The sequence below is a fragment of the Panulirus ornatus genome, chromosome 57 (genome assembly GCF_036320965.1).
Source record: "Panulirus ornatus isolate Po-2019 chromosome 57, ASM3632096v1, whole genome shotgun sequence".
Classification (NCBI taxonomy): domain Eukaryota; kingdom Metazoa; phylum Arthropoda; class Malacostraca; order Decapoda; family Palinuridae; genus Panulirus; species Panulirus ornatus.
In genome coordinates, this window is record NC_092280.1 from 13,292,182 (window position 1) to 13,304,244 (window position 12,063).

General features: G+C 42.2%; 1 protein-coding gene across 1 annotated transcript in view; it reads left to right on the forward strand.

Annotated features, from left to right (window-relative positions):
- LOC139766182 (piwi-like protein Ago3) overlaps window positions 1–12,063 on the forward strand; it is a 471,290-nt gene that overhangs the window by 172,744 nt on the left and 286,483 nt on the right. The window lies entirely within an intron of this gene.

The following is a 12,063-nucleotide window of genomic DNA, read 5'->3' on the forward strand; positions in this document are numbered from 1 at the left end:
GGAGGGTGAAAGGCATGCAAGGAATAGAGTGAATTGGAACGATGTGGTATACCGGGGTCGATGTGCTGTCAGTGGATTGAACTAGGGCATGTGAAGTGTCTGGGGTAAACAATGGAAAGTTCTGTGGGGCCTGGATGTGGAAAGGGAGCTGTGGTTTCAGTGCATTATTACATGACAGCTAGAGACTGAATGCTAACGAAAGTGGTCTTTGTTGTGTTTTCCTAGGGCTACCTTGCGCACATTTGTCAGGAGGGGGGGTGGTTATTTTCATGTGTGGCAGGGTGGCGATGGGAATGAATAAAGGCAGACAGTATGAATTATGTGCATGTGTATAAATGTATATGTCTGTGTGTGTATATGTATGTATACGTTGAGATGTATAGGTATGTATATATTGCGTGTGTGGATGTGTATGTATATACATGTGTATGTGGATGGGTTGGGCCATTCTTTCGTCTGTTTGCTTGCGCCATCTCGCTAACGTGGAAGACAGCGACAAAGCAAAATAAAATAATAGAATAAAATATATATATATATATATATATATATATATATATATATATATATATATCCCTGAGGATAGTGGAGAAAGAATACTTCCCATGTAATCCTCGTGTGTCGTAGAAGGCAACTAAACGGGACAAGAGCGGGGGGCTACAATCCCACCCCTCCTTGTATAACTTTCTAAATGGGGAAACAGAAGAAGGAGTCATGCAGGGAGTGCTCATCCTCCTCGAAGGCTCAGATTGGGGTCTAAAGATGTGAAAAAATGAGAGATAGGTAATATGTTTGAGGAAAGGAACCTGGATGTTTTGGCTCTGAGTGAAACGAAGCTTAAGGGTAAAGGGGAAGAATGGTTTGGGAATGTTTTGGGAGTAAAGTCAGGGGTTGCTGAGAGGACAAGAGCAAGAGAAGGAGTAGCACTACTCCTGAAACAGTAGTGGTGGGAGTATGTCATCGAGTGTAAGAAAGTAAACTCTAGATTGATATGGGTAAAACTGAAAGTGGATGGAGAGAGGTAGGTGATTATTGGTGCATATGCACCTGGGCATGAAAAGAAAGATCATGAGAGGCAAATGTTTTGGGAGCAGCTGAGTGAATATGTTAGTAGTTTTGATGCATGAGACTGGGTTATAGTGATTGGTGATTTGAATACTTGGGTGAGTAATTTGGCGGTTGAGGGAATAATTGGTGTACATGGGGTGTTCAGTATTGTAAATGGAAATGGTGAAGAGCTTGTAGATTTGTGTGCTGGAAAAGGACTGGTGATTAGGAATACCTGGTTTAAAAAGAGAGATATACATAAGTATACATATGTAAGTAGGAGAGATGGCCTGAGAGCGTCATTGGATTATGTGTTGATAGGTGCACAAAAGGGAGACTTTTGGATGTTAATGTGCTGAGAGGTGCAACTGGAGGGATGTCTGATCATTATCTTGTGGAGGCGAAAGTGAAGATTTGTAGAGGTTTTCAGAAAAGAAGAGAGAATGTTGGGGTTAAGAGAGTGGTGAGAGTAAGTGAGCTTGGGAAGGAGACTTGTGCAGAATGTAATAAGGTGAGAGCAAATGACGTAAGGAGAGTTGGGGGGGGGGAATGGGATGTATTTAGGGAAGCAGTGATGGCTGGTGCAAAAGATGCTTGTGGCATGAGAAGCGTGGGAGGTGGGCAGATTAGAAAGCGTAGTGAGTGGTGGGATGAAGAAGTACGATTATTAAGTGAAAGGGAAGAGAGAGGCATTTGGACAATTTTTGCAGGGAAATAATGCAAATGACTGGGAGATGTATAAAAGAAAGAGGCAGAAGGTCACGAGAAAGGTGCAAGAGGTGAAGAAGAGGGCAAATGATAGTTGGGGTGAGAGAGTATCATTAAATTTTAGGGAGGATAAAAAGTTGTTTTGGAAGGAGGTAAATAAAGTGCATAAGACAAGGGAACAAATGGGAACATCAGTGAAGGGGGCTAATTGGGAGGTGATAACAAGTAGTGGTGATGTGAGAAGGAGATGGAATGAATATTTTGAAGGTTTGTTGAGTGTGTTTGATGATAGAGTGGCAGATATAGGGTCTTTTGGTTGAGGTGGTGTGCAAAGTGAAAGGGTTAGGGAGAATGATTTGGTAAACAGAGAGGAGGTAGTAAAAGCTTTGCAGAAGATGAAAGCCGGCAAGGCATCGGGTTTGGATGGTATTGCACTGGAATTTATTAAAAAAGGGGGTGACTGTGTTGTTGACTGGTTGGTAAGGTTATATAAAGTATGTATGACTCATGGTGGGGTGCCTGCGGATTGGAGGAATGCTTGCATAGTGCCATTGTACAAATACAAAGGGGATAAAAGTGAGTGCTCAAATTACGCACCCATATAAGTTTGTTGAGTATTCCTGGGAAATTGAGTAGGAGGGTATAGATTGAGAGGGTGAAGGCATGTACAGAGCATCAGATTGGGGAAGAGCAGTGTGGTTTCAGAAGTGGTAGAGGATGTGTGGATCAGGTGTTTGCTTTGAAAAGGATCAGGTGTTTGCTTTGAAAAATGTATGCGAGAATTACTTAGAAAAGCCACACATGAAATAACAACCCCCTCCCCCCCGCATGTGGGCGATGTAGCGCTAGGAAAAGACAACAAAGGCCACATTCATTCATACTCAGTCTTTAGCTGTCATGTATAATGCATCGAAACCACAGCTCCCTTTCCACATCCAGGCCCCACAGAACTTTCCATGGTTTACCCCAGACACTTCACATGCCCTGGTTCAATCCATTGACAGCACGTTGACCCCGGTATACCACATTGTTCCAGTTCACTCTATTCCTTGCATGCCTTTCACCCTCCTGCATGTTCAGGCCCTGATCACTCAAAATCTTTTTCACTCCATCTTTCCACCTCTGATTTGGTCTCCCACTTCTCTTTGTTCCCTCCACCTCTGACACATATATCCTCTTTGTCAATCTTTCCTCACTAATTCTCTCCATGTGACCAAACCATTTCAAAACACCCTCTTCTGTTCTCTCAACCACACTCTTTTTATTACCACACATCTCTCTTACCCTTTCATTGCTCACTCGATCAAACCACCTCGCACCACATATTGTCCTCAAACATCTCATTTCCAGCACATCCACCCTCCTCCGCACAACTCTATCTATAGCCTATGCCTCGCAACCGTTTATCATTGTTGGAACCACTATTCCTTCAGACATACCCATTTTTGCTTTTCAAGATAATGTTCTTGACTTCCACACATTCTTCAACCCTCCCAGACCTTTCGCTCCCTCCCCCACCCTATGATTCACTTCCGCTCCATGGTTCCATCCGCTGCCAAATCCACTCCCAGATATCTTAAAACACTTTACTTCCTCCAGTTTTTCTCCATTCAAACTTACCTCCCAGTTGACTTGTCCCTTAACCCTACTGTACCTAATAACTTTGCTCTTATTCACATTTACTCTCAGCTTTCTTCTTTCACACACTTTACCAAACTCAGTCACCAGCTTCTCCAGTTTCTCACATGAATCAGCCACCAGCGCTGTATCAACAGTGAACAACTGACTCGCTTCCCAAGCTCTCTAATCCATAATAGACTGCATACTTTCCTATCTTTCCAAATCTCTTGCATTCACCTCCCTTATAACCCCATCCATAAACAAATTAAACAACCATGGAGACATCACACACCCCTGCCACAAACCTACATTCACTGAGAACCAATCACTTTCTTCCTACACATACACAAGCCTTACAATCTCGATAAAAACTTTTCACTGCTTCTAACAACTTGCCCCCCCACACCATATATTCTTAATACCTTCCACAGAGCATCTCTATCAACTGTATCATATGCCTTCTCCAGATCCATAGATGCTACATACAAATCCATTTGTTTTTCTAAGCATTTCTCATACATTCTTCAACGCAAGCACCTGATCCACACATCCTCTACCACTTCTGAAACCACACTGCTCTTCCCCAATCTGATGCTCTGTACATGCCTTCACCCTCTCAATCAATTCCCTCCCATATAATTTCCCAGGAATAATTAACAAAAGCATACCTCTGTAATTTGAACACTCACTTTTATCCCCTTTGCTTTTGTACAATGGCACTATGCAAGCATTCTGCCAATCCTCAGGCACCTCACCATGAGTCATACATACTTTAGATAACCTTACCAACCAATCATCAATACGATCACCCCCTTTTTTAATAAATTCCACTGCAATACTATATAAACCCACTGCCTTGCCGTCTTTCATCTTCCGCAAAGCTTTTACTACCTCTTCTCTGTTTACCAAATCATTCTCCCCAACCCTCTCACTTTGCACACCACCTTGACTGAAACACCCTATATTTGCCACTCTATCATCAAACACATTCAAAAAACCTTCAAAATACTCACTCCATCACACTCCTCACATCTCCACTACTTGTTACCTCCTCCCCGTTAGCCCCCTTCACTGAAGTTCCCATTTGTTTCCTTGTCTTACGCACCTTATTTACCTCCTTCCAAAACATCTTTTTATTCTCTCTAAAATTTAGTGATACTCTCTCTCCCCAACTCTCATTTGCCCTCTTTTTCACCCCTTGCACCTTTCTCTTGACCTCTTGCCTCTTTCTTTTATACATCTCCCAGTCATTTGCATTATTTCCTTGTAAAAATTATCCCAATGTCTCTGTCTTCTCTTTCACTAATAATCTTACTTCTTCATCCCACCACTCACTACCCTTTCTAATCTGCCCACCTCCCACACTTCTCATGCCACAAGCATCTTTTGCGCAAGCCATAACTGCCTCCCTAAACACATACCATTCCTCCCCCACTCCCCTTACGTCCCTTGTTCTCACCTTTTTCCATTTTGTACTCAGTCCCTCCTGGTACTTCATCACACAAGTCTCCTTCCCAAGCTCACATACTCCCACTACTCTCTTCACCCCAACATTCTCTCTTCTTTTTTTGACAGCCTCTACAAATCTTCACCTTCGCCTCCACAAGATAATGATCAGACATCCCCAGAGTTGCACCTCTCAGAACATTACATCCAGAAGTCTCTCTTTCACGTGCGTATCAATGAACACGTAATTCAATAAAGCTCTCTGGCCATCTCTCGTACTTACATTATTATTATTATTATTATACTTTGTCGCTGTCTCCCACGTTTGCGAGGTAGCGCAAGGAAACAGACGAAAGAAATGGCCCAACCCCCCCATACACATGTATATACATACGTCCACACACGCAAATATACATACCTACACAGCCTTCCACGGTTTACCCCAGACGCTTCACATGCCCTGCTTCAATCCACTGACAGCACGTCAACCCCGGTATACCACATCGCTCCAACTCACTCTATTCCTTGCCCTCCTTTCACCCTCCTGCATGTTCAGGCCCCGATCACACAAAATCTTTTTCACTCCATCTTTCCACGTCCAATTTGGTCTCCCTCTTCTCCTTGTTCCCTCCACCTCCGACACATATATCCTCTTGGTCAATCTTTCCTCACTCATCCTCTCCATGTGCCCAAACCACTTCAAAACACCCTCTTCTGCTCTCTCAACCACGCTCTTTTTTTTCCACACATCTCTCTTACCCTTACGTTACTCACTCGATCAAACCACCTCACACCACACATTGTCCTCAAACATCTCATTTCCAGCACATCCATCCTCCTGCGCACAACTCTATCCATAGCCCACGCCTCGCAACCATACAACATTGTTGGAACCACTATTCCTTCAAACATACCCATTTTTGCTTTCCGAGATAATGTTCTCGACTTCCACACATTCTTCAAGGCCCCCAGATTTTCGCCCCCTCCCCCACCCTATGATCCACTTCCGCTTCCATGGTTCCATCCGCTGCCAGATCCACTCCCAGATATCTAAAACACTTCACTTCCTCCAGTTTTTCTCTTACATACGTATACTTATGTATATCTCTCTTTTTAAACCAGGTATTCCCAATCACCAGTCCTTTTTCAGTACATAAATCTACAAGCTCTTCACCACTTCCATTTACAACACTGAACACCCCATGTATACCAATTATTCCCTCAACTGCCACATTATTCACCTTTGCATTCAAATCACCCATCACTATAACCCGGTATGCGTGTGTGTGAATAATTTTGTTATTTTTTCCATTTCTTGCAATGGCGAGGTTATTACAGAAACAGGTAAGGCCATATTTATTCACATCCATTCTCTAGTTGTCATGTGGAATGAATCGAAAGTGTAGCTCCCTCTCCACAATTTGCCATCACAGAATTTCAAATGGTTTCCCATAGCCAGTTCACATACCCTCGCTTAGTCTACTAATAGCATGTTGACTCCTGTACACTACATTATTCTAATTCACTCTGCCCCTTGCATTCCTTTCACCTTTCTTCATGTTGAGGCCCTGATCACGCAAATACTTTTTCACTCTATCCTTCCTTTAACAGATTCTTGTCTCATTTTTTTTGATGCATATATCCTCTTGGTCAATATTTGCTCCCTCATTTTCCTCATATATTGAAAACTGTTTCAGCACACTGTATTCAGCTTTCTTAACCATACTGTTTGTATTACCAAAAGTCTTTCTTACCCTTATTTACTAACTTGTTCAAACAAACCAACACCATGTATTGACCTCTGACACTTCATTTCCAACACATCTACCCTCTTCCACACATCCTCATCTATGCACCATGCCTCACATCATTGAAAATATGATACCTTCAAACATATCTATGTTTGCCCTTTCATGTAAAGACCTCTCTTTCCATACATTTCACTGTGCTCCCAGAACTTTCTCCCCCACATCCCACCTTGTTACTCACTTCTGTATCTATGGTTCTTCTCCCAGGTATCTAAAACACTTCACTTCCTCCAAATTTTCCCCATTGACACTCACCCCAACTAACCTGTCCCTCTGACCTGATAAACATAGTAACCTTGCTTATATTTACATTTACTCACAACTTCCTCCTTTCACATACCCTTCCAAACTCATTCACCTTATATACACAAAATTTTTTATTTTCATATATGATTGCCATTTCCCTCTTTAGCGAGGTAGTGATAGGAACTGATGAAGAAAGGCCGCATTCATTTGCATGCATTCTATAGCTATCATTTACAATGCACCAAAAATACAGCCCCCATCTACCACCAGGCCCTGCAGACTCATCCATGGTTTCTGCTGGCAGCTTCACATGCACTGGGTCAGACTTCATTAACCTCTGTACCACATAATTCCATTTCACTCTGTCCCATGCAAGCCTTTCACCCTCATGTATGTTCAGGACATGATCACTTAAATTTTTTTTTTTTTTTTTTTTTTTTTTATACTTTGTCGCTGTCTCCCGCGTTTGCGAGGTAGCGCAAGGAAACAGACGAAAGAAATGGCCCAACCCCCCCCCATATACATGTATATACATACGTCCACACACGCAAATATACATACCTACACAGCTTTCCATGGTTTACCCCAGACGCTTCACATGCCTTGATTCAATCCACTGACAGCACGTCAACCCCGGTATACCACATCGCTCCAATTCACTCTATTCCTTGCCCTCCTTTCACCCTCCTGCATGTTCAGGCCCCGATCACACAAAATCTTTTTCACTCCATCTTTCCACGTCCAATTTGGTCTCCCTCTTCTCCTTGCTCCCTCCACCTCCGACACATATATCCTCTTGGTCAATCTTTCCTCACTCATCCTCTCCATGTGCCCAAACCACTTCAAAACACCCTCTTCTGCTCTCTCAACCACGCTCTTTTTATTTCCACACATCTCTCTTACCCTTACGTTACTCACTCGATCAAACCACCTCACACCACACATTGTCCTCAAACATCTCATTTCCAGCACATCCATCCTCCTGCGCACAACTCTATCCATAGCCCACGCCTCGCAACCATACAACATTGTTGGAACCACTATTCCTTCAAACATACCCATTTTTGCTTTCCGAGATAATGTTCTCGACTTCCACACATTCTTCAAGGCCCCCAGAATTTTCGCCCCCTCCCCACCCTATGACCCACTTCCGCTTCCATGGTTCCATCCGCTGCCAGATCCACTCCCAGATATCTAAAACACTTCACTTCTTCCAGTTTTTCTCCATTCAAACTCACCTCCCAATTGACTTGACCCTCAACCCTACTGTACCTAATAACCTTGCTCTTATTCACATTTACTCTTAACTTTCTTCTTCCACACACTTTACCAAACTCAGTCACCAGCTTCTGCAGTTTCTCACATGAATCAGCCACCAGCGCTGTATCATCAGCGAACAACAACTGACTCACTTCCCAAGCTCTCTCATCCCCAACAGACTTCATACTTGCCCCTCTTTCCAAAACTCTTGCATTTACCTCCCTAACAACCCCATCCATAAACAAATTAAACAACCATGGAGACATCACACACCCCTGCCGCAAACCTACATTCACTAAGAACCAATCACTTTCCTCTCTTCCTACACGTACACATGCCTTACATCCTCGATAAAAACTTTTCACTGCTTCTAACAACTTTCCTCCCACACCATATATTCTTAATACCTTCCACAGAGCATCTCTATCAACTCTATCATATGCCTTCTCCAGATCCATAAATGCTACATACAAATCCATTTGCTTTTCTAAGTATTTCTCACATACATTCTTCAAAGCAAACACCTGATCCACACATCCTCTACCACTTCTGAAACCACACTGCTCTTCCCCAATCTGATGCTCTGTACATGCCTTCACCCTCTCAATCAATACCCTCCCATATAATTTACCAGGAATACTCAACAAACTTATACCTCTGTAATTTGAGCACTCACTCTTATCCCCTTTGCCTTTGTACAATGGCACTATGCACGCATTCCGCCAATCCTCAGGCACCTCACCATGAGTCATACATACATTAAATAACCTTACCAACCAGTCAACAATACAGTCACCCCCTTTTTTAATAAATTCCACTGCAATACCATCCAAACCTGCTGCCTTGCCGGCTTTCATCTTCCGCAAAGCTTTCACTACCTCTTCTCTGTTTACCAAATCATTTTCACTTAATCACTTAAAATCTTGTTCAATTTATCTTTTCATAACCAGTTTGGACAACCCCTTCTCCTTGCCTCCCCCTGAACGCTCTCTCTCATTCTTTCTGCTGACATATATATGCTCTTTTACAGTCACTGCTCACTCATTCTTTCCACTTTCAAAAGCATTTAAGCACACCCTCTTCTGCTCTCTCAACCACACTAATTCATTACCACAGCTTGCCCTTTTATTATTTATTCAATCAAACTGCCTCACACCACATATTGTCCTCAAACATTTCATTTCCAGCACTTCCACCCCCCCCCCCCTCTGGTCATTTTCATATATAACCTATTCCTAACATCCATATACATTGTTGAGACTACTATACCTTTAAACATACCCATTTTTACCCACCAAGATATTGACCTTCTTTCTACCTGTTCTTCAGTGTACCTAGAACCTTTGCCTTGTCACCCACCTTATGACTCACTCCCACTTCCTTGGTTCCATTTGCTCCCATCTATGCTTCATTTCTTCCAAATTTTCTCCATTCAAACCAACACCCTAGCTAACCTGTCCCCTACTCTTCTAAACCTAATAATTTTGCTTTTACTCATATTTACTCTCAACTTCCTCCTTTCTCACACTCTTCTAAACTGTTGCCAACTATTGCAGTTTCTCACTTGAATCTGTCACCAGTGATGTGTCATCAGCAAACAACAACTGACTCACTTCCCAGGCCTCTTCATCCTGTTCAGACTGCATACTTGCACCTCTTACCAAAACTCTTGCATTTACATCCCTCACTACTCCATCAATAAACAGATTAAACAGCTATGGTGACATCACACATCCCTGCTGCAGACCAGTCTTCAATTTGAATCACTCATTCTCCTCTCTTCCTGCTCATACACATGTCTTACACCATTGATAAAACTTCTCATTGCTTATAACAACAGCTTTCTTCCCACTCCATATATTCTTAAGATCTTCCATAAGGCATATCTGTCAACCTTATCATATTGCACATTTCTGTGAGCATTTTTCACCCATATTCTTAAAGCAAACACCTGATCCACACATCCTCTACCACTTCTGAGACTACATTTTATTCATAAAGCAAACACCTGATCTAAACATCCTCTCTGACTTCTGAGACTACATTTTTCCTCCCCAGTCTGATGATTTCTACATGCCTTCACCTTTGTAATTTCTATCATACAGTTTAACAGGTACACTTAACAAACTTATACCTCTGTAATTTTAACACTCACCTTTGACCCCCTTGCCTATACACAGTGGTACTACACATGCATTCTGCTTGTTGTCAGGCACCTCACCATACATTGAAAAACCTTGCAACCAATTGGTAACACAGTCACACCTCAGCTACAATACCATCCTCCCCACCCGCCTTGCCACGTTTCATATGCAAGGCTTTCATCATCCCTTCTCTTTTCACCAAACCACTCTACATGATTCTGCCACTTCACACATACCACCCTTTTTCTGCCACCCTATCATCAAACATATTCAACAGTCCTTCAGAAGACTCACTCCATCCCTTCTCTTCATCACTACCTGCTACCACTTCCTCATTTGCCTCCCTCCTCCAATGTTCTCATTTGTTCTCTTGTCTTCCACTCCCTATGAACCTCCTATAAAGATTTCTTCTAATTCTCTGTTAAGTGTTGATATTCACTCACCCCAATTCTTATTTGCCCTCTTTTTCAACCCCTGAAACTTCTCTTGCTGCTTTTATCTTTTTATACAAAACAATCATTTGCACCCCTTCCATGTAAATAATGCCACTATACCTCTCTCTTCTCTTTCACTAGCAACTTCACTTCATCATCCCACCACTCACCACCCTTTCTAACCTGCTTATCTCACACTTTATGCATGCCGCATGCATATTTCTTGCATAGCAGCGCTGCTTTTCTAAATACTCTGGTTTCTCACTCACTACCCTAGCTTTGTTTACTCTCACCATTTGCCTTTCAACACTCAGTCTGTTGCAGTGTTTCTTCATACAGATCTCTTTTCGAAGATCACTTAATTTCTTCATTCTCTTCCCATCCATATTGTTTCCTCTTTTCTTAAAACCTCTTCAAATCTTCACCCTCACCTCCACAAGGTAATGATCTGATCATATGTCACACCAGCTGTCCTTTTCAGCACATTCATATCCAGAATTCTCTCTTTTGCATGCCTATCAATTTGTATGTAATCCAGTGATATCTGCTGACCAACGTTTCTCCTCACATACATATACTTAGGCATGTCTTTTTTTTTTAAACCTGGCATTCCCAACCAAAGGCCATTTTTCAGCACGCAAGTCCATAAGCTGTTCACTATATCTGTTCACTTTACTGGATACCTCATTCCCCCAATTATACCCTAAACTGCCACATTGGTCACCTATGTATTTGAATCACCCATCATCATTACCCAGTCTCTTACATCAAAACTGCTAACTTACTCACTGAGTTGCTCCCAAAACACTCACTTGTCATTATCTTTCTTCTTACGGCCAAATGCATAGACATTAGTAGCCTCTCATCTGTTGCAATCCACTTTCATTATTCCCCATATCAGTCTGGAGCTCACTTTCTCAGACTTTCACACACTTGCACAGTTGCTGGTTCAACAGTAGTTCTACACCTCCCTTAGCATTTCCCCTCACAGCAAATTCAGAATTTTTCTTCTAAGGCATTTCCAAAGCATTCTTCCTCTTTACCCTTAAGCTTTGTTTCACTCAGAGGCAGAACGTACAGGTTTCTTTCCTCAAACATACTACCTGTGTCTCCATCTCATCTTTATTACATCCACACGGATATAGTTTGATTGTGTAGATGATTTTATAGAAGGTGTTTTTGTTTTGTTGTGCATATGTTGAATGTTTGTGATTGCTTGGCAGTTCGTGATTGTTCGGAAAGTCCTATTTTTGTTGTTTTTATCTTTATGTTAACTTTTTACAGGGAGGATAACCAGGCAGTACACTCATATGTTAGGCTAAACAGATGACTTTGTTATGGATTCTTTTCCTT